The 24,834-nt window shown below is 46.5% G+C and overlaps 1 pseudogene; it reads right to left on the bottom strand.

Annotated features, from left to right (window-relative positions):
• Positions 1-901: 901 nt before the first annotated feature.
• LOC144674545 (D(2) dopamine receptor A-like) lies at positions 902-23,837 on the bottom strand (annotated as a pseudogene).
• Between the last annotated feature and the right edge of the window lie 997 nt (positions 23,838-24,834).

The following is a 24,834-nucleotide window of genomic DNA, read 5'->3' as shown; positions in this document are numbered from 1 at the left end:
TTTTATTACCACCTTATCAACTCTGTTGAGTTGAACAGTAGCCTTGTGGTCATGTTACTGGACTAATAATCTCGAAACGTGAGTTCAAATCCCACCATGGCCGGAAGGAATTTAAATTAGGTTCATTAAATGAATCTGGAATTAAAAGTGAGTAACAGTGATCATGATACCATAATTATTGTTGTAAAAGACCATCTGGTTCACTAATGTCCTATAGGTAAGGAAATCTGTCATCCTGACCCGGTCTGGCCTGCATGTGATTCCAGAACCACAGCAATGTGGTTGACTCCTAGCTGCCCTTTGCAATGGCCCAGCAAGCCACTCAGTGGAATTCAAGAAGGCAAATCCCCATCATCTTCTCAAGGGGAAATGAGGGAGGGGCAATAAATGCCAGCCATGAATGAACAAAATAAGGGACCTGCCACCTTTAGGTTTGGCCAAATGCCTCTCTGCTCATCTCCACATGACCCATACGTTACATTTCCTGGTGGCACAATGATCAAGGGTTGCGTTTAATTCTGAGGATACTAGCTTGGGTGCCAGTAAGTGGGAACTTCAGTAAGGAACGCAACAACTAAACGCAGAGTAGGTGGCGATGGAAGGTGTTTAGGTGTAGAGAGATTGTATTTAAACTACATAACATTGTGGTGTGAGCACTCATCCTTTTATTGTCGTGTTCAGAAGGTGCCAGTGTGTAGTACACTCATGTTCCTCCATCTTTGGCAGGAAGGGATCATTCTGGCTTCCTGTTATGGTGTGGTGAAGACAGCAGAGACAAGGTGTTTATAGTCTGGGATCCTTAAAAGCCCGTGTCTTTCGTGTGCAGACGTCAGTTGCAAGTTTCATGGACTGGTTCGCTTGGCTCTCAGTCCCTGTTCCAGAGTCAGTCCCTGTTCCAGCTTTAGCAATGCAAGATCTTCATGATGGCTTTGCGGAACTCCACGTTGAAGGTCGTGTAGATGATGGGGTTGATGACGTAACCCAGCCAGGCGCAGGCGCTGTAGAGCCCTGGCGGGATGTAGCACGTCTGGCAGTGGACGTTCAGGATGTGAATAATGAAAAACGGCAGCGAGCAGATGATGAAGATGCCTGCCAATCCGACAGAGAGAGAGAGAGGAAAAGAGTGTGGGCCATTTGTCATCGCAACACAGTGACTCGCAAAAGGGTTCCTACTCCACTCAGCTCCTCAACCATATGGCAACAGGGCATCCATTAATTACTTATAGTTGCTAGTTCTTTGCTAAAATTCACATTACATCTCTGGCACACAAGCTTACAAATTTGGTATCATCGGTATAGAATCCAATCCTAGAACATAGCGATTTCATACAACTTAGCCTATTATTCTAGATCATTGTAACACTATAGGACTCTGACTAATCTACTGGGAGTATGGTAACACTATACGCAGCCAATTAGTCTAGATCATTACATTTCCGTGCAGCTTGGCCTATTGCTCTAGAGCTTTGCGGTCTAGTGGAATGCAGCCTATTGTTCTAGATCACAGCAAAACCCATGAACTTGGACTGTTGATCTAAGTCATTGTGCTACAATGCAACTTAACCTATGGTTCTAGATCATTGTGCCACAACGAAACTTTGACTATTTTGCTAGATCATTTCCAGACTATGGAAGTTAGTCCACAGTTATAGAGCATGTAATTTCTCCTACAGCCCTAGATCATTTCAGGATCCATGGATCTATCCTGTTCTTATAAATCATTGAGACACAATGGAATCTCGTCTATTGTTCTAGATGGTTGTAACTACATAGAACTCGGTCTGCTGTTCTAGATCATTGTAAGAACCGATAGACTTTGCCTATTCTAAATCATGTTGACATGATGGCACCTAAAACATTGTTCGAGACCACCGAGGCTGTGGATCTTGGACTATTGTTCTAAATCATTGTGTCTCGGTGGAACATAGTCTATTGTTCTGGTTTGTTCTAGAATCACCTAAGACAACCGCCAACCGTGTTGCTTTCTTCTCCTTCTGGTGGGACAGTTTGCTTTCACTGCTGATTTGGCCACTGGCACCTGTTTCTCGTCCGACACCCTCTGCACTTCAAAAGCGCTCCGCCTGAAGAACCTTGCTTGGCCATCGCACTCGGGGTCCCCGGATGCCTCGATGGAGGAAGGGGCCTTCCATTCACCAGCCATCAGGCAGGATCTGGAAGTGGTCCAGAGCTGGAAAGCCAGCAAAGTTCCTGTTGGCCTTGACCTCTCGGGAGGCCCCACAAAGCGGGCTCCCTCAGATTCTTCAGAGCAAGGGATTGCTTCTCGTACCAGTGTCTAGGATGCCAAAAAGAAGAGAAAATGGGTGTTACCAACAGCCAACAGCACAGACCAGAGCACACACAAATCACAGGAGAGGACAAGGAAGGGAATGACAAAAGGCCGTTGGTTCCAAGTCACCATTTTGTACATGGAGTGTGGGCAGTTAACTTGTTCACAGTATCATACTGCACAGAAGCCCATTAAGCCCATCGAGCCTCTGCTGGCTCTTTGAAAGAGCTTTCTAATTAGTCCCACACTTCCGCCCGCTCTTTGCCCAACAGCCTGACAAATCTTTCCCCTTCAACTATTTATCCAATTCCCCTTTTGAAAGTTCCTACTGAATCTGCTTCCACCGCCCTTTCAGGCAGCGCCTTCCAGATCACAGCAAATCACTGTGTAAAAATTAAAAAAAAATCTCCTCATCTCCTCCTCTTTCTTTTATTGATTCTCTTCAATCTGTGTCCCTCTGGTTACCGACCCTCCTGACACAGGAAACTGTTTCTCTTTATTTACTCTATCCGAACCCCTCATGATTTTGCCTACCTCGATTAAATCTCTCTCTTAACCTTCTCTGTACTAAGGAGAACAATCCCAACTTCTCCAATCTCTCCATGGAAGGGAAAGGAATTAGGGTTCTGTGCGATGGAAGTGGATCGATCTACTGACATTCTGCGCAATAGGAGTGAAGGACAAGGGGCTTGTTCCATTGGGATTGTGTACAATGGGATTGAGTGGGAAGAGGTTTGGGTCCATTGAGATTTCGTGCGATGGCAGTGAATGGGAAGAGAGTTGATCAATGACCTTTGGAATGATTGATGACCCTAGTGACAAGTGGGAATTTCGGCCACTCAAATTGAACTGGGAATTTGTCAATCAGCTCCGAGGATTCTGATGTCTCCAGATGAGGCCTTACCAATTTCTTTTTACTCACGCTGGTGCTCCCGTTTGATTGGACCATTAAAGTGCAAAGTTTGACATCTTCCGGGTGTGTGCACTTATTCTGAAACTAAATAAAACAAAAAATGGAATTATCGACCCTGGCAACAGTGTAGGCACGAACATGGATATAAATACTTCATATCGGCCATAAAGAAAACCCATTGTTTACAATTTGAATTGAGAGATTGTCCATTAAATAGGGCAAAAATCCTTTCAAAATTACTGACTTAAGTATTGCATTTTAAAAAAAAATTATTCGTTCATGGGATGTTGGCTTCACCAGCTGAGCCAGCATTTCTTGCCCATCCCTAATTGCCCCTTGAGAAGGTAGGGCTGACCTGCCTTCTTGAACCGCTGCAGTCCATGCGGTGTAGGTGCACCCACATTGCTGTTAGGGAGGGTGTTCCAGGATTTTGACCCAGTGACAGTGAAGGAATGGCCGATATATTTCCAAGTCAGGATGGTGCTTGACTAGAAGGGGAAATTCCAGGTGGTGGTGTTTCCATCTATTTGCTACACTTGTCCTTCTAGATGGTCATGGTCGTGGGTTTGGGAGGTACGGTCTAAGGAAGCTTGGTGAGTTGCTGCAGTGCATCTTCTAGATGGTACACTCTGCTGCCACTGTGCGTCGGAGGTGGAGGGAGTGAATGTTTCAGCTGAAATATGATTGTGTGAAACGTACAGTAATATTGCACAAGGAAATTTCACTCTAAAAAGCATGTTTTTTAAATAATAAAGCAAGATACTGTCCCCTTCAAACACTCCCAGGACAGGTGCAGCACGGGGTTAGATGCAAAGTAAATCTCCCTCTACACTGTCCCCATCAAAATCTCCCAGGGCAGGTACAACATGGGGTTAGATGTACATTTCCCTCTATGCCTGCCAATCTGCAGCCTCTTATAAATGACCAACATCCTATACTTGTGGTGACATCACTTCCCCAGTCATCCTGTATCCTCCATTAAATGGCAGGTTGAAAGCAACTCTGCATCATGGCAGCATGTCTGATACAAAATGGATCGAAGCCACTCTAACCCATGTCGACTTGAACCCGTGCAGCCTCTACACAAAGCGAACTTGGGCAGGATTTAATCACGGAGTTTAGAGGTTAAAGGTCAGTCACTTACACCACGCCCACTACGCACATTCCCTCATTTTAATACTTGAGCTTGTTATTTACTCTTCCGACCTTTATGGGTGGTTGGGTTTCATGCTCCATGGCAACGCTGATCCTCTTAGCTGCCACGCGCTTCCTCCTCCGTCTCAGCATGGCATAGATCTGGACGTAAACTAACAGCGTCACGATGAAGGGAATGTAGAAGGAGACAATAGAGGAATATAAGATGAAAGAAGTGTTCATGATGGCACAGATGGTCTCGTCCCTTTTATCTGGAAGAGGACAGAGCACATTCCTGGTCTCCATAATTGCAAAAACTGTCATTGAGTCACTGGGGAAGATGTAACTAAAGGTTCACAAAGATGGCACTCGAATTACGAGCTTATAACTACCAGGCAAGACTGAACAGGCTGGGGCTCTTTCCTCTAGAAAAGAAGGCTGATGGGTGACCTGATAGAAGCCTTTAAAACTATAAAAGAGTTTTGACAGGGTGAACATAGAGAAGCTGTTTCCACTTTTGGGGTGGGGTGGGGTGGGGGAGGGTAGGGCTGGTGGGAGACCAGAACTAGACGGCCATCAATATAAGATAATCACTAGTGTTGTATGTGCCTGCATGCCACTGTAATGTAAAGGTGCACGGCAGAGTAAGGGTTAGAGAGGGACTGGAGAATAGCACCACCCACGGTATGATGTATAAGGTCACATGGTAACAGACTGAGAGAACAGTCTAGATAGAACGCTTTGGAACCAGCCTGTATGGAGGTAGCAGCGCCATGCATGACAGTAACCTGAGATCTGTAAATAGATAAAGAGTTCATGTTTAAATCTACAAGTCTCAAGGTCGCATTGTTGAGACACCACCGCGCACCATAATACAACATGGTTGGCAGTGGTGGGATACCAGCACTATCAGCATAGTGCAACAACTAGTAAATCCAATGGGGAATTCAGGAGAAACTTCTTCATCCAGAGAGTGGGGAGAATGTGGAACTCATTCCCACAGGGAGTGGTTGAGGTGAATATTATCGATGTATTTAATGGGGAAGCTGGATAAACACATGAGGGAGAAAGGAATAGAAGGAAATGGTGATGGGGGAGATAAAGAGGTGGTGGGAGTGGGCTCGTGTGGAGTATAAATTCTCCTCCTCCCCCCCTCTGCTTCTTTTCCCGATTCTCTTCCATCTGTGGTCCTCTGGTTACCGGCCCTCCTGCCACTGGAAACACTTTCTCCTTATTTACTCTGTCAAAACCTCTCATGATTTTGCATGCCTCAATTAAATCTCCCCACGAACCTTCTCTGCTCTAAGGAGAACAATCCCAGCTGATCCGGTCTCTCCATATAACTGAAGTCCCCAATCCTTGGGATTGCTGTGAGAATTCTCATGCCCCTCCCTTACCATAAAAGGAGACAATAGAGGAATAAAAGATGAAAGAAGGGTTCTTGATGGGCACAGTTTACCAGGGTGTTTTTTTAGCTCGAAGAGCAGCGGGCATGAGATGGCGAAGGACAGCATCCAGACCATGGTTATCATCAACGTGACTCTCTGCTTGGAGCTGCAACGGGTATTGTATAGCATTGGCATGGCAACCGCTGTATACCTGCAAGGGGTGGACAAGAAACAGGTTAGAGCTGTTGATGAACCGGATGGTCTTTAAAAAGCTCCAAAATAGGTGGTGAGTGAAGCAGGGAAGTAAGTTCAAAAGGCCAAATGGCCTACTCCTGTAGCCATGGCAACCAAGGGAGGTTGAGGATGAGGATCCATTGATCAAATCGGAAAAAGATACACATTATTCCCAAGATCTAGCAAACAACAAGACAAATAGGAGCAGGAGGAGGCCATTCGGCCTCTCGAGCCTGCCCCACCCATTCATTAAGATCATGGATGATGTTCTACTTCAACTCCACTTTCCCACCTTCAGTGCCCAAAAATCTATCAATCTGAGTCTTGAGTATACCCAATGATGGAACATCCATTGCTCTCTGGGGTAGATAATTCCAAAGATTCCCAACCCTCTGAGTGAAGAAATTTCTCCTCATCTCAGTCCAAAATGGCTGATCTCTTATCCTAAGACTGTGACCCCCACCATTGTTCCAGACTCCCCAGCCAGGGGAGGGGGTGGGGGTGCGGGGCGGAGGGGGGGGGGGTGCGGGGGGAGTTGGGGGGGGGGGTGGTTAACAGCCTCCCAGAATCGACCCTGTTAAACCCCCGAAGAATTTTATATATTTCAATTAGATCACCTCTCATTCTTCTAAACTCCAGAGAATATGGGGCCATTCTACTCAATCTCCCCTCATAGGACATCCCTCTCATCCCAGGAATCAGTTTAGTTAGAGTTATGGATGGGGTTAGGGAGTTAAGGATAGGGTTAGGGAGCTAGGGTTAGGAGTAGGGAGTTAAGGATGGGGTTAGGGTTAGGGGTAGTGAGCTAGGGGTGGGGTTTGGGGAGTTAGGGATGAGGTAGGAAGTTGGGGATGGGGTTATGGCTGGAGTTGGGAGTTAGGGATGGGGTTGAAGAGTTAGGGATGGGGTTAGGGAGTTAAGATTAGGGATAGGGAGTTAGGGATGGGGTTAGGGAGTTAGGGTTGGGTTTAAGATTAGGGGTAGGGTTAGGGATCCAGAATTGTGCACAATATTCGGGTGTAGTCTCACCAAAGATCTATATAATTATTTTAAGACTTCTTTACTTTTATATGCCAATCCGTTTGCAATAAAAGAGAACATGCCATTTACCTTTCGATTTCCTTGCTGTACCTATATGCTGTAATTTCTGTAATTCGTGTAGAAGGACACCCAGGTCCCTCTGCATCCCAATATTTCCCAGTTTCCCATCATTTCCAACCAGGATCACAAGCGGGACAGCCTCTCTCATGGGAGGGTCCCATTCTCTATCGAGCTTCAGGGAGGAGGGGGGGAACCTTGTCAATGCACATCTGGAGAACCTGGAGCCATGAAAGGACCTCTCGCTGGCCGTTGGGTCTCGCTGGCCCCACTCATCCCAAAACTAGGGGGCCCAGGGAAAGTAATAGAGGAAGGAGGGAGGGTGGTGTGTAAAGGCCTGAGGAGGTAGGTGGGGTGGGGGGTGCGGCAGTGAAGAGTGGGAGGAAGAGTCTAGCTACCCTTGTGCAGCCCAGAGGGCACTCCACTAACAATGGCAAACGTGTGTCATGTACCCCACTGGAACCCTGATGTGTATGAATTCAGATGGACACATTGCAAATTATGAATTAGGAGCAGGAGTCGGCCACTCGGCCACTTGAGCCTGTTCTGCCATTCAATAAGATCATGGCTGACCTGATTGTCACCTCAACCCCACATTCCTGCCTACCCCCGATAACCTTTCAACCTCTTGTTAACCAAGAATCTATCTAGCTCTGCCTTAGAAATATTCAAAGACTCTGCATCTACCGCCTTTTGAGGAAGAGAGTTCCACAGACTCACGACCCTCTGAGAGAAAAAAATTCTCCCCATCTCTGCCTTAAATGAGCGACCCCTTATTTTTAAAACAGTGACCCCTCGTTCTAGATTCTCCCACAAGAGGAAACATCCTCTCCACATCCACCCTGTCAAGACCCCTCAGGATCTTAAATGTTTCAATCAAGTCACCTCTTACTCATCCAAATTCCAGTGGATACGAGCCTAACCTGTCCAACCTTTCCTCATAAGACAACCCACATATTCTTGATATTAGCCTGGTAAACATCCTCTGAACTGCTTCTAACGCATTGACATCTTTCCTTAAATAAGGTGACCAATACTGTACACAGTACTCCAGATACGGTCTCACCAGTGCCCCACAGAACTGAAGCATAACCTCCCTACAAACAACCCCCCTCGCAATAAACGATAACATTCTATTAGCCTTCCTAATTACTTGATGTAAAAGCTATTAGCCTTTTGTGATTCATGCACTAGGACACCAAGATCCCTCTTCATCTCAGAGCTCTGCAATCTCTCACCATTTAGATAATATGCCTCTTTTTTATTCTTCCTGTCACAGCCCCGCCACCCGGTGCCAAAAGGGCTGGAGAAGCAAGTTGCCCGCTACCATTTTAAGTCTGTTGCTGTGCAGTTTCCGCTAGGTGGAGTGAAATTAAACCCCTTTTCCCGATCTTCTCAGGACTTGAAAGCACCGAAGGAGGCTATTCTTCATCTATTCTGCATTTCCTACACTACCAAAATCCGAGAGGTTATAGCTCTCAGGAAAGATTGAACAGGCTGGGGCTCTTTTCTCTAGAAATGAGAAGGCTGAGGGGTGACCTGATTAAGACGATGAAAGGGGTTTTTCGATAGGATAGAGAAAGTCTTTCTATTTGTGTGGAGTGAGACCAGAACTAAGGGCTATCAATATACGATTGTCACTAAAAGATGGGATAGTGGCATAGCATTAATGTCTGGACTACTAATCCAGAGGCCTAGCTAATGCTCTGGGGGCCATGGGTTCAATTCCCACCACAGTGGAAGTTGGAATTTAAATTCAATGAATAAATCTGGAATTGAAAGCTAGTCTCAGTAATGGTGACCATCAATTGTCATAAAAACCCTGTTTGTTTCACTGATATACTTTCGGGAAGAAAGTGTGATAGAGTTGATTTTCTAGGCAGCTTTGCTTGGTGGAAACGTTGAACTTTATTTACAAGACGGCAGCAGCAGTTACATGTGTGCATCTAACTCTATAATTAAAGATGAATTCTCTCCTCGAGGGTCCCCGTGCTGCTAACTCATTGGTCCGTACAGATCATGTGATCTTACAACACAGGGGTATTCTTAAAGCTACAGTCCTACGTTTATCAGAACTATAATTACTGTAGCCACCACCCACCCCCCCCACCACAACCTTAAACTTTTCTATCTTTTGTATTTATCTCATGCCATCACAATATTTACACAGGCCATTAAATTACAAATTCAGTTTTTAAGATGGTTTCCTGATCTGTGTGGAACATCGAAGCTCCACGACTTCCGATTCTTTTGCAGGAACCATATTCTCTGGAACCGCATTGACATCAGTTACCTCATTAGGCACAGGCAGTTCAGTGTCTTCCACTCTGACAGAGACATCGGGCATGTCTGTCCTTGGTTGAGCAACTTCAACAGGAACCATAGGTTCAGCAATGGTTACAGGTGGAACATCATTTTCTTGGGATATCTCTCTTCCTCAATGATCCACATGCTTACGGGTGATCCGGCCCTCCACTTCCATACGGTACGACAATGGTCCGGCCACAGAGCTTACTTTACCAGCTAACCACTTCAGTCCTTACATACACTGTTTCTCCAACAGTAAATTGTTGCTGATGACTATGCAAATCAGGAGTCGCTTTTTGGTTCCCTTGACGTTTCTCCATCTTATCCTCCAAATTTGGATTGTGTCTGTAGTGAAGTAGGAAACGAGCAAGTTTAGTTTCCGATGATCACCTGTTAACTTTTTCATTCTCGCCTTTTATTGTCTTTTCAGGACCTTCATCCTTTTTGTCTTCTGCTTTCTACCACAGAGTATAGTCTTGGCCTTCATCTTGACTTCACTGTCGGCCAGACTTCTCTCAGGTGATTTCTCAACTTGTCTTAATTCAGTATTTGAGTTACCCATGACTTCATTATCTACTCGCATCTTGGAATGTTCTACGACCTTTCCTTTCAAGGTCTCTTTCGCTTCATTCAGCTGATTCTTCAGCTCTTCTGTCTCCTTCGTGCATCTGTTGACTTCCTCCCGGAACCTTGAACATTGCTGCGTCTTCTGTGCCAATTCGTTCTTCAGTTTGCTCAGAGTGATGTTAAATTCTTTCTGCTTCTCTTCGTAATTTTGACCTGTAGGATCCTTGTAGTGTGTGAGGATATTTCAACAGGGTTTTTCTTTTCTTTGCGAAACTCACTCGCTTCAACTTGAACTCTGTAATTCAGCAGAGTCGCCTTGAGTTTCTTCTGCTGTTCTTCCATGTTGTTGTTTAAGACAGTCTTCATTTATTCAGGTTGCTGAATAGCTACACATTCCATTTGCATCCAGGTGCGGTCCTTGGACTCTCCAGGCTCTTTCTGAAGGACCTTACCTTGTTCCTTTTCCAACTCAGGAACTCTTCCTGCTTCCTTTTGAAATCTTATTGGCCAATCAAGGTTAGTTTATCTCAACCAATTTCGACGTAGAAGGCTTGGTCCTGTACCTTCTAATACCATCATTGGTAGTTGTGCTGTTTGGTGTCTCTAATAAGCAGGTACTCTGGTGATACCTTATACCTGGATTTCTTCGACTGTGTACGTTTTCAACTTGGTAGACGTTTGTTCCAAATTTAATTGTTGAGCACCTTTATTTAAATATTTGAAATTGTGTTCTCCTACTACAGTGGTAGAAGCACCAGTGCCCACTTCCATTATTAAGAGTTTCCCATTCACCTGTAAAGTGACAGTGACTGGCTCTGTCTTCCCAACTCTCATGTTGAATAAGGATTAAATGTCAGAATTGGTTGTTTCTGGCTCTTCCACACTATATACTTCATTGGGCTTTGTTTGTTGCCCGGAAGCCTGTTTTAATGTTGTGTTGCAATGTTTCAATATGTGTCCTCTTTTGCGACAAAAATAACACTTCACCTTTTTAAATTGCCAATCGTTAGGAGTGTGATTGTTTCCACGTCGATAAAACTTAGTTTTCGAATTTGCTAATAAACTGGTTCCTCAATTTTCGGTTAGCGGGGGCTGTTTCCCGCTTCACGGCGGAGTCCTGGATTTTCGCGCCACTTTCAGTTGACCGTTCCCGCCCAACTAGGAAAATGGCGCCATTTTGTGCACCTTGAATCGCTTGTGAATCCCTTCCAGCGCTTTCCATCGCACGTACTATTTCTAATGCTTTCTTAACATCAAGATCCACTTCAGTCAGCAATCTTCGCTGAATAGCATCCTCTTGCACGCCAGAGACCAAAATAATCTCTGAGCATTTCATTCAGGCTTTCACCAAAATCACAATATTCTATGAGTTGTTTTAATTTCGCCACATAGGTAGCAATGGTCTCTCTTGGGGCTGTATTCAATGAATTGAACCTGAACGTCTGCATTGTGACTGAGGGTTTGTGTTGAGAATGTTCCTTATTGTTACTAATTTGCTGAGAGTCTTCAAGTCAGGGGCACTGGGGGCCGTCAAGCTTCGAATTAAACTGTAGGTTTTGCGCCCACAAATACTCAGGAGAATCGCTCTCCTCTTTTCCTCCCCTGTGGTTAAAGGTACAGTCCTATGTTTATCAGAACTATAATTACTACAGAAAACCCTTTTATAGACCCACAGAGATGTGGTTGACTCTAACCCTAACACTGACGGGTCATTCAGTTGAACGGTGATATTGACCTTGCCAGCGGATGCCCACATTCCTAAAAATAAATCCAATGGTAAATTCAGGAGATACTTCTTTACCCAAAGATTGGGGAGAATGTGGAACTCGCATCCAGGGAATGGTTGAGGTGAATAGCATCAATGAACTTAAGGGGGAAGCAAGATAAACACACGAGGGAGAAAGAAATAGAAGGATATGGTGAACGGGGTGAGGTGAAGAGGGGGTGGGAGGGGGCTTGTGTGGAGGAGAAACACCGGCACAGAGCAGATGGGCCGAATGGCCTGTTTCCGCACTGGCGAACGCCACTGAAAGCCCTCCGGTTACCTGTCGATGCTGATGGCACACAGGCTGAGGATGCTGGCTGTGCACAGCATCACGTCCAGTGTCACAAAGATGTCACAATGAACCCAGCTGAAACGCCACTCACCAACCACCTTTAACCAGAGCAAAGTACAAACAGCATCAGCAACAGTTCACAGCCAGGGTAGCATCCCTTCAAGCAAACCCTTCCACAAGATCACAGAACATCTCCAGCCATCCGGACGTCTGTTCACTGACTGGAGCTCTATATCCAGCCTTAAATCCAGATAAAAGATCTGCATTCCTACAATGCCTTGCCCTTTGGTTCTGACCTGAAACGTTAACTCTTTTCCTCTCCGCAGATGCTGTCAGACCTGCTGAATTTTTCCAGGTATTTTTATTTTTGTTTTGGATTTCCAGCATCCGCAGTTTTTTGCTTTTACATTAATTCTGTTTCTCTCTCCACAGGTGCTGGTTGTTTCCAGCATTTTCTGTTCTTATTTCGGATTTCCAGCGCCCTCAGTATTTTGTTCTTCTACTGCCTTTGGGCACAAGACACCTAAGAGCAGTGCTTCTAAAATACTTCCGTTAGTCGACCACTTTTGCAGGCGGCGTGGGAGGGGCGGAGGGGGTGGGGGGCTGCAGGGAACAGAGCCCAAGGGCCACCAACCGATCCTACCCCACCCACTTTCAATTGTCTTCCCCAAATAAGCTCATCAGAATTAACGGGAAGAATGGCTCCAAGGAATATGTTTATGGAAACTGAAGCTCATCCAAACTCAATTTTAGAATTCTCATCCCTGTTTTCAAATCTTTCCTTGTGCCCCATCCCTCTCTCTGTAACCTCCTCCAGTCCCTACAACCCTCTCTATCTCTGTAACCTCCTCTAGTCCCTACAATCATCCCCATCTCTGTAACCTCCTCCAGTCCCTACAACCCTCCCTATCTCTGTAACCTCCTCTAGTCCCTACAACCAACCCCATCTCTGTAACCCCCCCTACAGTCCCTATAACCCTCCCTATCTCTGTAACCTTCTCCAGTCCCTACAATCATCCCCATCTCTGTAACTCACTCCTGTCCCTACAATCCTCCCTACCTCTGGAACCTCCTCCAGCCCCTATCTCTCTCTTTCTTTATATCTCTCTCTCTCTCTTTCTTTCTATCTCTCTCTCTCTCTGGCTTTAAGACGTTCCATAAAACCTCACTCTGTGACTGAGCTTTTGGTCACCGGTCCTTCATATCTCCTGATGTGGCTCGAGGTCAAATATTGTTTGATAATCACTCCTCTGAGGCACCTTGGAGACACTTCATTAAATTGAAGGTGCTGTAGAATCATAAGTTGTTGTTGAAATTATAAACTTTCTGCTGCTGTTTTGCTGTTGACAGATTTGCACTCACTGACATTCTCATTAAATAATACATAAATTATTAACTCATGCCAGAGAAAAAGCCTAGACATTTTCATATTCTATACATGAATATGCCAAGAGAACGTGTTGATTTTAATCATTTGAATATGTGTTCTAACATCATCTTAACAATCTTCTGTTGAGAAACTAACACTTATTCTGCACCTACATTAATCAAACTTGGAGAACATTAGCTTAACACTTGGGTCGTTTTATGCATTTGTCACTGATGTGGTGTCTTTGAAAAACGGACCACAGGAGACTCAGGTACAGGTTACGATCGTTTATTCGAGCAATTGCAAGGAGGGCACCATCTCAATTCAGCTTGAGACAGTATTCTGCTAAGCTACAAGTGTTCACCATATTTATACATTATTTGTCACATACAAGAACATCCTCCAGATTCCGATCTTGTCAACATATAGGTTTACATTAATCAGACAAGTCTCTGGTACAAAGGTACATGCATCATCTGACTCTATTTTCACCCAGGCAGAGACCTGCCTTCCTATCTAAACTGGGACCATCTGTCCTTCCCTTATCTGTTGAAGAGCACACTTAATATATGTTCTTGCCATCCTCTGACTCCAATCTAACTCCCAGGACCTTGCTGGTGATTGCAAACTTGCTGGTGTACAAAGTTTGAGAGTGCAAAAGGTTCATTTGGTTTAACTGTTTAATTGTTGATTTACTGATTTGCGCTGGCCTGCCTATAGATTCTAATTTAAGTAATTCATTCCCTTATAATGAATTCTCCCTTCCCATAAATTCGCATTTACTTTCTTCCCCCTAAAAGTCACTGAGGTCCATAGAGATATTACATCTCCATTGAAAAGAATATAAAAGGCGAAAATAGTAATTCGGGTAATTTCAAGAAGAAGAATGTTCCAAGAGATTAAACGCTTGTGGACAATCTAGATAGTACAAAGTATAAATGAGTTTGACAAGCACTGCAGCAAATAATATTTACAGTAATTCTCATTTCCTATAAAACTAATTTTGCTCCAGATTTAATTGTGTGAGAATAGTGCGATTAGATATCCAGCGGAGACATTATACAAAATTAATTATCTAGCAGTTGGATGATAATGAATGAATATTTTATTATCTGTGCACTGTAGTTTCATTGTTTCATAGTTTCATCACAATAGTTTCATTGCGCCGGCTGATCTTATGTTTGCTTTTTCTTTATTTGAAGTGGTAATGAAAGCGATTGAGAGATGGGATTGCGAGATTCGCTCTTTGGAGGATCACAACACTCAGAAGCGTGCCCGACGGCTGTAATACTAACCCCCATCCATGACGATCGTTCAGCGGCCGAGGGTTGGCCACGACAATGTGGGAACGGCTTTTGCTAAGGCGGATAAGCTTTCGGTGCAAGTGAGCGTCACCAGCAGGGGGCGAGGTGAGGAAGAGCGACTTTTAATCACACAGCGAGTTGTTGTGATCTGGAAGGCGCTGCCTGAAAGGGCGGTGGAAGCAGATTCAATAGGAACTTTCAAAAGGGAGGAATCGGATAAATACTGGAAGGGGAGAAATTTTCAGGGCGACGGGGGAAAGAACAGCGGGGGCTTGGGGAGAGTGGGGCCTAATTGGATTGATCTTTCAAAAAACTGCAGCAGACTCAATTTTCTTTTTATCTTTTTCATGGGATGTGGGAGTCGCTGGCAAGGCCAGCATTTGTTGCCCATCCCTAATTGCCCCTGAACTGAGTGGCTTGCTCGGCCATTTCAGAGGGCAATTAAAAGTCAACCACATTGCTGTGGGCCTGGAGTGACATGTAGGCCAGACCGGGTAAGGACGGCAGATTTCCTTCCCTAAAGGGCATTAATGAACCAGATGGGTTTTTACGACAATTGATGATAGTTTCATGGTCACCATGACTGAGACTGGCTTTCAGTTCCTGATTTATTAATTGAATTTAAATTCTACCAGCTGCCTTGTAGGGATTTGAATCCATGTCCCCAGAGTGTTAGACTGGGCCTTCAGATTACTAGTCCAGTCACATTGCTATTACGCCACTGTCTCTCCATTTGATGGGCCAAATGGTCTCTTTCTGTGCTGGACCATTCCAATGATGACCCAATCGAATGGTGAAAGAGGCTCGATGGACTGAATGGCCTGCTCCTGTCCCTATTGTGCACAGTTTTGGTCTCCTTACCTAAGATCTTGCCAGAGAGGAAGTGCAATGAAGGTTCACTAGGCTGATTCCTAGGGTGGCAGGATTGTCATATGAGGAGAGATTGGGCTGACTAGGCCTGCATTCACTGGAGTTTAGAAGAATGAGAGGGGATCTCACTGAAACGTATAAAATTCTGACAGGGCTGGACAGCCTGCATACAGGGATGATGTTTCCTCTGGCTGGTGGGGCGGTCTAGAACAAGGGGTCATAGTCTCAGGAAATGGGGTAGGCCATTTAGGGCTGAGATGAGGAGAAACTTCTTCACTCAGAAGGTGGTGAACCTGTGGAATTCTGTACCACAGAGAAGTCACTGAGTATATTTAAGAAGGAAATAGATGGATTTCTAGACTCCAAAGGCATCAAGGGGTATGGGGAGAGCATGGGAGTGTGGTGTTGAGATAGAGGGTCAGCAATGACCATATTGAATGGCGGAACAGACTCCAAGGGCCGAATGACCTACTCCTGCTCCTATTTTCTGTAGCCAGGATTTTATGGCCCCACCGCGGCGTGTCTCTCCCCCAGCGGACGCGGCGAGCCATTTAAATCTCCATTTAGTTCGGCGGGACCATAATATTCCGCCGGGCAGGAGGGGCCATAAAATCCTGGCCTACGTTTCTATATGGTCAAGTTCAGTCTTGTGTTGTTCACCAATCGCCTGGTATCTAAATGGATGACCAGAAGAGAGACCTTGTTCTGGCCGTGACTGATGCGCAAGTGACTGTCTCCAGGAAGGGAAGTGGGAAAAGGACTTAGGACCTCTTTGGCGGGAGGTGGGGTCGCTGAGGCGTGATGTCGGTAGCTGCGAGGCCCAACGCCCTTCGGGGCCCTCCCGCCTTTCGATAAGCGGGACCGAACTAACGGTTTAACCTCCAGATAGACAACCCAGGGCATCACCAGCGTGGCCACCAGTAGGTCTGCCACAGCCAGGCTGACGATGAGGTAGTTGGTGGTGGTCTACAGTGCCCTCTCCCTGGACACTGCCATGCACATCAACACATTGCCAAACACCACCACGAAGATCAGGAGGCTGAGCAATGCCGCGTAGAAATTGTAGTGATGCCTCCATTGCTCACCGGCCGAGTTGCTCCAGGGCCCCAGCTCCCTCATCTGCGAGTCATTCAGGGCGGCTGTGTTTGGAGCAGCTACTGGCAGCGACCTCTGAACTCCAACCTCCTCAGTAACCTGCAGAGGAAAGAAGGCAAAGATTTAACCCCAACCAAGTGGGAAAATGGTGCAACAATACCGGCGATCCAGGCACCAAGGGTAAAAAGGAAGCAATTGCGGCAACAACAACTTATATTTATCTAGCGCTTTTAGCATGGCAAAGCGTCCCAAGGTGTTTCATAGGAGCATTATTACATTTGACACCGAGCCACATAAGGAGATATTGCGGCCAATAATTCGGTCAAAGAAGTCAGTTTATAAGGGGTATCTTAAAGGAGGAGAGAGAGAGAGAGAGAGAGTCAGAGAGGTTTAGCGAAGGAATTCCACAGCTTAGGGCACCTGGCAGCTAAAGGCACGGCAGCCAATGGTGGAGCAATGGGAATCGGAGGATGCTCAAGAGGGCAGGATTGAGGAACGCAGGGAGGATTAAATCAGATGATCTGGTCATTAACCGCCTTGAAGTTGGCGGGATCTAGCGGTGTTCAATTTGGCACCCGCCTTTGATACTTCCGTCATTTGTTCAAAAAGGCTTTGGGACATGGGCAGGTCCAAAATGCGAACAATAGTTCTCTAAAATGTTCACATAAACACCCCTTAAACGGTGCCTCTTAATCCAATCTAGTTGGCTTTGACCAACAGTAAAGATTATGGTCGGCGAAGGTGTCATCTCCGGATGTTCAACTGTAATTTAATCTGATTCCATTAAAGCTGCCTTATCAAAACATTTATTAAATCAATAAAACCTCTTGTATGTCAAGCATTGTGCACAGACCATTTATAAGCATTAATCAGTTCACATGAGGGATGTGTGTTCACGATACCTTGAGAAGATAATTATATGAAATCTATCAGCAGCCATGATATGAACTACACAATTGTGGTCCCCAAACTATTGCTAACTCATTCATTGTATGTCGACTGGTCTACACACAAAATTAAATTACTCAATAGATAATGATCTGCAGTGGTATGATTATACTCAGGGACAAAAACCCACCAGTCTGCTATGCCCCCTCCCCTCTCTCTCTCTAGATTCTTTCCCTACATAAATCCGCCTCGTCCTCTCTACTTACCTCTTTGAAGACTGCCCAATCCTCTCCTCTCTTCCTGCTAAGTGGACCTCCAATCCCAATGTAAACCACATGGGCCAATCTCACCGGATATCAACCAGCCAATCCTGTCCCTCAGGCCAACCCTCGGGTACCCTCCTCTCTCTTCTCAGGTTAAAAGCAGGTGAGAGAGGAAATGCGTGAGGAAGGAACGATGGAGAATGGAAGGGAAGGAAGGATGGAGGAATGGAAGGAATAAATTGGGGAAATTAGTTGTATGGGAGGAAGGAAGGAAGGGAGGGTGGGAGGAAAAAATATGAGGGAAGGAAATAATAAACCACTGGATTCCATCCGACCCTTTCTCCCTTGTATAACTCACTGGATTCCACCCTGACTCTCTCTCTCCTTTGTAAAAACAACTGGATTTCATCCTGACCCTTTCTCCTCTGGAAAAACCACTGGGTTCCACCCTGACCCTCTCTCCTCTGTAAAAAATCACTGGATCCCATCCTGACCTTCTCTCCTCTCTATAACCCACTGGATTCCACCCTGACCCTCTCTCCTCTCTAATAACACACTGGATTTCATCCTGACACTCTCTCGTCTGTATAAACAGGGAGAGGGAGAGAAGATCTGGGAGACCAGGGGAACGGGAGAGATGGAGAGAGACTGGGAGAAATGGGAGATTGGGAGAGAAAGAAACAGAGTTGGGATTCAAACCTTCAATTTTCTAAAGGCGGGTGTGGAAGAGACCGAAGGGAGAGAGCGGGTGGAAGGGGGGTGGGGTGAAGAGAGAGGTTGCGGTAGGGAGGAAGAACAGATTAGAGGAAAAGGAGGGAGAGAGAGAGCGCGAGAAAGGGAGATGATGAATGGGGATGGAAGAAAGGGAAAGGGAGAGAGACAGAGCGGGAGACGGGGGTAGTGGGAGAGGGAGAGAAGGAGAGGGGGACCAGGGGAAATGAGAGAGCGGGAGAGACGGAGAGGGAGACCGGGGGAGTGGGAGATTAGGAGAGAGAGAGACCTTGGGGAATGAGAGAGCAGGAGAGAAGGAGAGAGAGACTTTTTAAAAAATTCATTCATGGGATTTGGGCTTCGCTGGCTGGACCAGCATTTATTGCCCATCCCTAATTGCCCTTGAGAAGGTGGTGGTGAGCTGCCTTCTTGAACCGCTGCAGTCCACGTGGTGTAGGTACACCCAAAGTGCTGTTAGGGAGGGGGTTCCAGAAATTTGACCCAGTGACAGTGAAGGAACGGCCGATATATTTCCAAGTCAGGATGGTGAGTGACTTGGAGGGGAACTTCCAAGTGTTGGTGTTCCCATCTATCTGCTGCCCTTGTCCTTCTAGATGCTAGTGGTCGTGGGTTTGGAAGGTGCTGTCAAAGGAGTCTTGGTGAATTCCTGCTGTGTATCTTGTAGATGGTACACACTGCTGCTACTGTGCGTCAGTAGTGGAGGGAGTGAATGTTTGTGGATGTGGTGCCAATCAAGAGGGGATGCTTTGTCCTGGATGGTGTCCAGCTCCTTGAGTGTTGAGGGAGCTGCACTCATCCAGACAAGCGGGGATTATTCCATCACACTCCTGACTTGTGCCTTGTAGGTGGTAGACATGCTTTGGGGAGTCAGGAGATGAGTAACTCGTCGCAGGATTCCTAGCCTTTGACCTGCTCTTGTAGCCACAGTATTTAAATGGCTCCTCCAGCTGTTGGTAAGGAGGACTTAGGGTCGACGGGGCTGAGATTGCTGTTGTCGGTTCCGGTGCCTATGTCAATGCCAGATGGCCCATCCTGTTTCGTTCCTTTTTCGAGACTTTGTAGCGGTTTTGATACAACTGAGTGCCAGCTCGGCCATTTCAGAGGGCATTTAGGAGTCAACCACATTGCCGTGGGTCTGGGGTCACATGTAGGCCATACCAGGTAAGGATGACCTTCCTAAAGGGGCATTAGTGAACCAGATGGGTTTTTACAACAATCGACAATGGTTTCATGGTTATCGTAAGACTTTTAATTCCAGATTTTTACTGAATTCAAATTCCACCATCTGAACCCACAACCGTTCGAACCCAGGCCCCCAGAGCATTACCCTGGGTCTCTGGACTACTAGCCCAGCGACAATACCACTACGGCATCGCCTCCCCTAACTGGGAAGTGGGAGAGCGGAAGAGAAGGAGAGAGAGAGACTGGAGAGAACGGGAGAGCAGGAGAGAAGGAGAGAGAAACCTGAGACAATGGCAGAGCAGGAGAGAAGGAGAGAGAGACCTGGGAGAATGGAAGGGTGGGAGAGAGACTGCGGGGAGTGGGAGAGGTGAAGAGAAGGAGAGAGAAACCGGAGAGAATGGGAGAGTGGTAGAGAGAGACCAGAGAGAACGGGAGAGCAGGAGAGAGAGATTGGAGAGAATGGGAGAGCGGGAGAGGAGAGAGAGACCATGGGGAGTGGGAGAGTGGGATAGAAGGAGAGACTGGGATGTGGGAGAGTGGGAGGGAAGGAGAGAGCGGGGAGAACGGGAGAGCGAGAGAGAGAAACCAGGGAAAATGGGAGAGCGGGAGAGAAGGAGACACCGGGGGTATGGGAGAGAAGGAGAGAGAGAACAGGGAGAGTGGGACAGCGGGAGAGAAGGAGAGGGAGACTGGTGGAGTGGGACAGTAGGAGGGAAGGAGAGGGAGACTAGGAGGGAAGGAGACAGAGACTAGGAGGAGTGGGAGAGAAGGCGACAGAGACTGGGGAGAGTGGGAGAGCGGGAGAGAAGGAGACAGAGACTGGGAGGAGTGGGAGAGCAGGCGAGGAGAGGAAGATCAGGGGGGGTGGGAGAGCAGGAAGGATGGGGAGGGAGACCAGGGAGTGGGAGAGTGGGAGAGAACAAGAGAGAGAGACCGGTGAGAATGGGAGAGCGAGTGGGAAGGAGAGGGAAACCAGGAGGAGTGGGAGAGTGGGAGGGAAGGAGAGGGAGACCGGGGGAAGTGGGAGAGCGGGAGAGAAGGAGAGGGAGAGTGGGGAGAATTGGAGAGTCGGAGGGAAGGAGAGAGAGCCCGGGGAGAGTGGGAGAGCGGGAGAGGAGGAGAGGGAAAACGGAAGAGGGAGAGGAAGGCGGACATGACAGAGAACCAGAATAAAACAGTGACAAAAACAAGCAAATGTGCTAGTTAGTGACTGTGGAGGGTGCATAATCCAGTGTGTGGGCAGAAAGAAATGAATCATAAAATCTTACAACACAGGAAGAGGCCATTCAGCCCATTGTGCTTGTGATGGCTCTCTGAAAGATCTATCCAATTAGTCCCACTTCCCCCACGTTGCTCTTTCCCCCATAGCCCTGAAAACATTTCCCCTTCAAGTATTTATTCAATTCCCCTTTTGAAAGTTCCTGTTGAATCTGCTTCCACCACCCTTTCAGGCAGCGCCTCCCAGATCACAGCAGATTACTCGCTGTGTAAAAAAAAAATCCCCCTCATCTCCCCCTCTGGTTCTTTTCCCGATTCTCTTCAATCTGTGTCCCTCTATTCACCGACCCTCCTGCCACTGGAAACAGTTACTCCTTGTTTACTCCAGCGAAAACCCTGATGGTCGTAGGGAAGGTGTCACGATATCAATGCCCAATCATTTACAGCTCAAATAGCTGACTGTGAAGTTGCCAGGCTTTACCAGGTGTGGCAGGAGGGCACCAGCAGCCTTTTCCTGGCTCCGTACTGATTTCCCTGGAGCTGTGCCGAACCCATAAGACCATCAGACCACAAGACATAGGAGCAGAAATTAGGCCATTCGGCCCATCTAATCTGCTCCGCCATTCAATCATGGCTGATAAGTTTCTCAACCCCATTCTCCCGCCTTCGCCCCGTAACCTTTGATCCCCTTACCAATCAAGAACCTCTCTATCTCGGTCTTAAATACACTCAATGACCTGGCCTCCACAGCCTTCTGTGGCAATGAATTCCATAGATTCACCAATCTCTGGCTAAAGAAGTTTCTCCTCATCTCTGTTCTAAAAGGTCTTCTCTTTACTCTGAGGCTGTGCCCTCGGGTCCTAGTCTCTCTTACTTATGGAAACATCTTCCCCACGTTCACTCTATCCAGGCCTTTCAGTATTCTGTAAGTTTCAATTAAATCCCCCCTCATCCTTCTAAACTCCATCGAGTATAAACCCAGAGTCCTCAAACGTTCCTCATATGTTAAGCTTTTCATTCCTTGGATCGTTCTCGTGAACATCCTCTGGACCCTCTCCAGGGCCAGAACATCCTACCTGAGGTTCGGGGCCCGAAATTGCTCACAATATTCTAAATGTGGTCTGACCAGAGCCTTATAAAGCCTCAGCAGCACATCCCTGCTTTTATATTCTAGTCCTCTCGAAATAAATGCCAACATTGCATTTGCCTTCCTAACTACCTGCAAGTTAACCTTAAGAGAATCTTGGACTAGGACTCCCAAGTCCCTTTGCACTCCAGATTGCTGAATTCGCTCCCCATTTAGAAAATAGTCTATGCCTCTATTCTTCCTACCAAAGTGCATGACCTCACATTTCCCCACGTTGTATTCCATCTGCCACTTATTCGCCCATTCTCCTAACCTGTCCAAATCCTTCTGCAGCCTCCCAGCCTCCTCAATACTACCTGTGCCTCCACCTATCTTTGTATCATCTGCAAACTTAGCCAGAATGCCCTCAGTTCCTTCATCTCGATCATTAATGTATAAAGTGAAAAGTTGTGGTCCAAATACTGACCCCTGCAGAACTCCACTAATCACCAGCCGCCATTCTGAGAAGGACCCCCTTATCCCCACTCTCTGCCTCCTGCCAGACAGCCAATCTTCTATCCATGCTAGTACCTTGCCTCTAACACTATGGGCTCTTATCTTACTGAGCAGCCTCCTGTGCGGCACCTTGTCAAAGGCCTTCTGGAAGTCCAAGTAGATAACATCAATTGGCTCTCCTTTGTTTAACCTACTCGTTACCTCCTTAAAGAATTCTAACAGATTTGTCAGGCATGACCTCCCCTTGATGGAACCATGCTGACTTTGCCCTATTTTACCATGCACTTCCAAGTATTCTGAAATCTCATCCTTAATAATGGACTCTAAAATCTTACCAGCGACCGAGGTTGTTGAACCCTCTGCCTGAGAAACAAACTTCCTGTGCTCCGGAGCTGTCCCCCATTCCCCGCGAGGGAGGCAGTGCGGCACCTTCGAGAGGGAGTGGGTTACCACAGGGCGGTACAAATATGTGTTGACAGGACTGAACCCAACCTGTTTGGATATAGAAAGAAAACTTGGCAGAAACTTTGCTCCCATTCACCAAATTTGTGCAGCACTGAAGGAGACCATCGAGCCTATTGAGTCCGTGCCAGCACTTCTGACGAGCGATCGGGTTAGTCTCACTACCACCACCCCCACCCTAACTCTTTCCCTTAAATGCTATTCACCTCGACCACTCCCAATGGGAGCGAGTTCCACATTCTCCCCAATCTCTGGGTAAATTCTCCTGAATTCTCCATTGGATTTATTAATGACTATCTGATATTGATAACACTAACCACCCCTACCCCCACCGCCCAGTTTTGGTCTCCTCCACATCTTCTCTACGTCTACCCGCTCGAAACCCTTTCAACATTTTAAGGACCTCGATCAGGTCAACCTCTCAGCCTTCTCTTTTCTGGAGAAAAGAGCCCCAGCCTGTTCAGTCTTTCCTGACGGTTATAACCTCTCAGATCTGGAATCGTCCTTGTAAATCTTTTTTTGTTTTGCATCTTCTCCGGTGCCTCTATATCCTTTTTTATAATACGGAGGCCAGAACCGTGCACAGTGCTCCCATCGCTCGAGATAGGGTAGAACAAAACTTCTGTTTTTCAACGTTCACACTCTAGAAATGAAACCAATTGCTTATTGCTCTTTTAAATGTCTCTATCATCCTTCATCACCAACTTTTCGCCACTGGCGTTCCATTCCTGTTTGCTCCCCTTGATAATTTGGTGTTGAAAATTTGGTAGCACACTCACTTCTGCTCCGTACAGAGACTCCTTGCGAGTCTCCTTCCGCTCTTCCTTCCCTGCAGCAACCACATAGCGGAGAGTCTCACTCCGGCAGAGAGAGATGTTCTTGATCATTCAGGGCTGCACTGGTGCTGCCTGTACCGAACTATCAGCACAGCCTGTCTCTCCCTTACATACACATACACACACACACCATCAGAAACCTGCTCTCCTCAACATCATCCCTCTCCCTGACAGCTTGATGTTCTCTCACAATAAGCCAGACACCCAATCGGATTACAACTCAACATGCCAGAAATTAATTCCCCCAACTATATTCATTCTGACAGTTGGAGTTTGTTTCTGCTGATGTTAATAATTGAACTGAAGTTTAGTATTCTGGTTATATAGCAAATAAATCAGCATTGTTTTAAACATATTGTCGTAGATTTTTGTCTTTCCCACCTGAGTGTTTAACATCACTTGGCTGGAGCTCAGAAAGGACAATCTGGGGGAGGATCATATGGCAGGAACAGAACTTCAGCCTGGACACAGTCCAGGAGCATGGTGACCATCCACATCTTGTCCCTGTTGGATAAAATCAAACACAGCGTTTATTCTCCATCTGGTTATCTGACATTTTCATTATATACAGTTCACACGGATCTTCATGATAACACAAATATTGCATTTCCATCCTTCATTTCCATTTCGCTAATATAAGATTTGTTTCCCACAAGTCTATCTAGAACATCATATGGACCTTCCCAATTAGCAACCCGACCCGACCCCTTTTCACAAGGTTTTTAACATGACTTCATCTCCCATTGAACAGTTAATGTAACGGGTAGGGTTGTACTCCCAGGAGGTGTTGAGATGGGCAGCACCATCTTCTCCACTGCCTGTAGTCCCACTGAGGGAGGATGCTGAGGTTTGTTGGAGGTTCTGGAGAAACAGATCCTGAATCTGTCGAGTAGCAATGGGGAGTAGGATCGCAGGGCGATGCACAATCTGCATTTTGTGACCTGTCATGAGCTGAATTGGGCTGCAATTGGAGCAGTGCACAGGATGGGAGTGAATGGTCATTAACACACCAGGCAAGGCAGTTGACCTTGACCAGATCATCAGCTCC

This window comes from Cetorhinus maximus, unplaced genomic scaffold (assembly GCF_964194155.1).
Source record: "Cetorhinus maximus unplaced genomic scaffold, sCetMax3.hap1.1 HAP1_SCAFFOLD_696, whole genome shotgun sequence".
NCBI lineage: Eukaryota > Metazoa > Chordata > Chondrichthyes > Lamniformes > Cetorhinidae > Cetorhinus > Cetorhinus maximus.
Note: the sequence above shows the minus strand (reverse complement) of the source record. Positions and strands in the feature narration are given on the sequence as shown.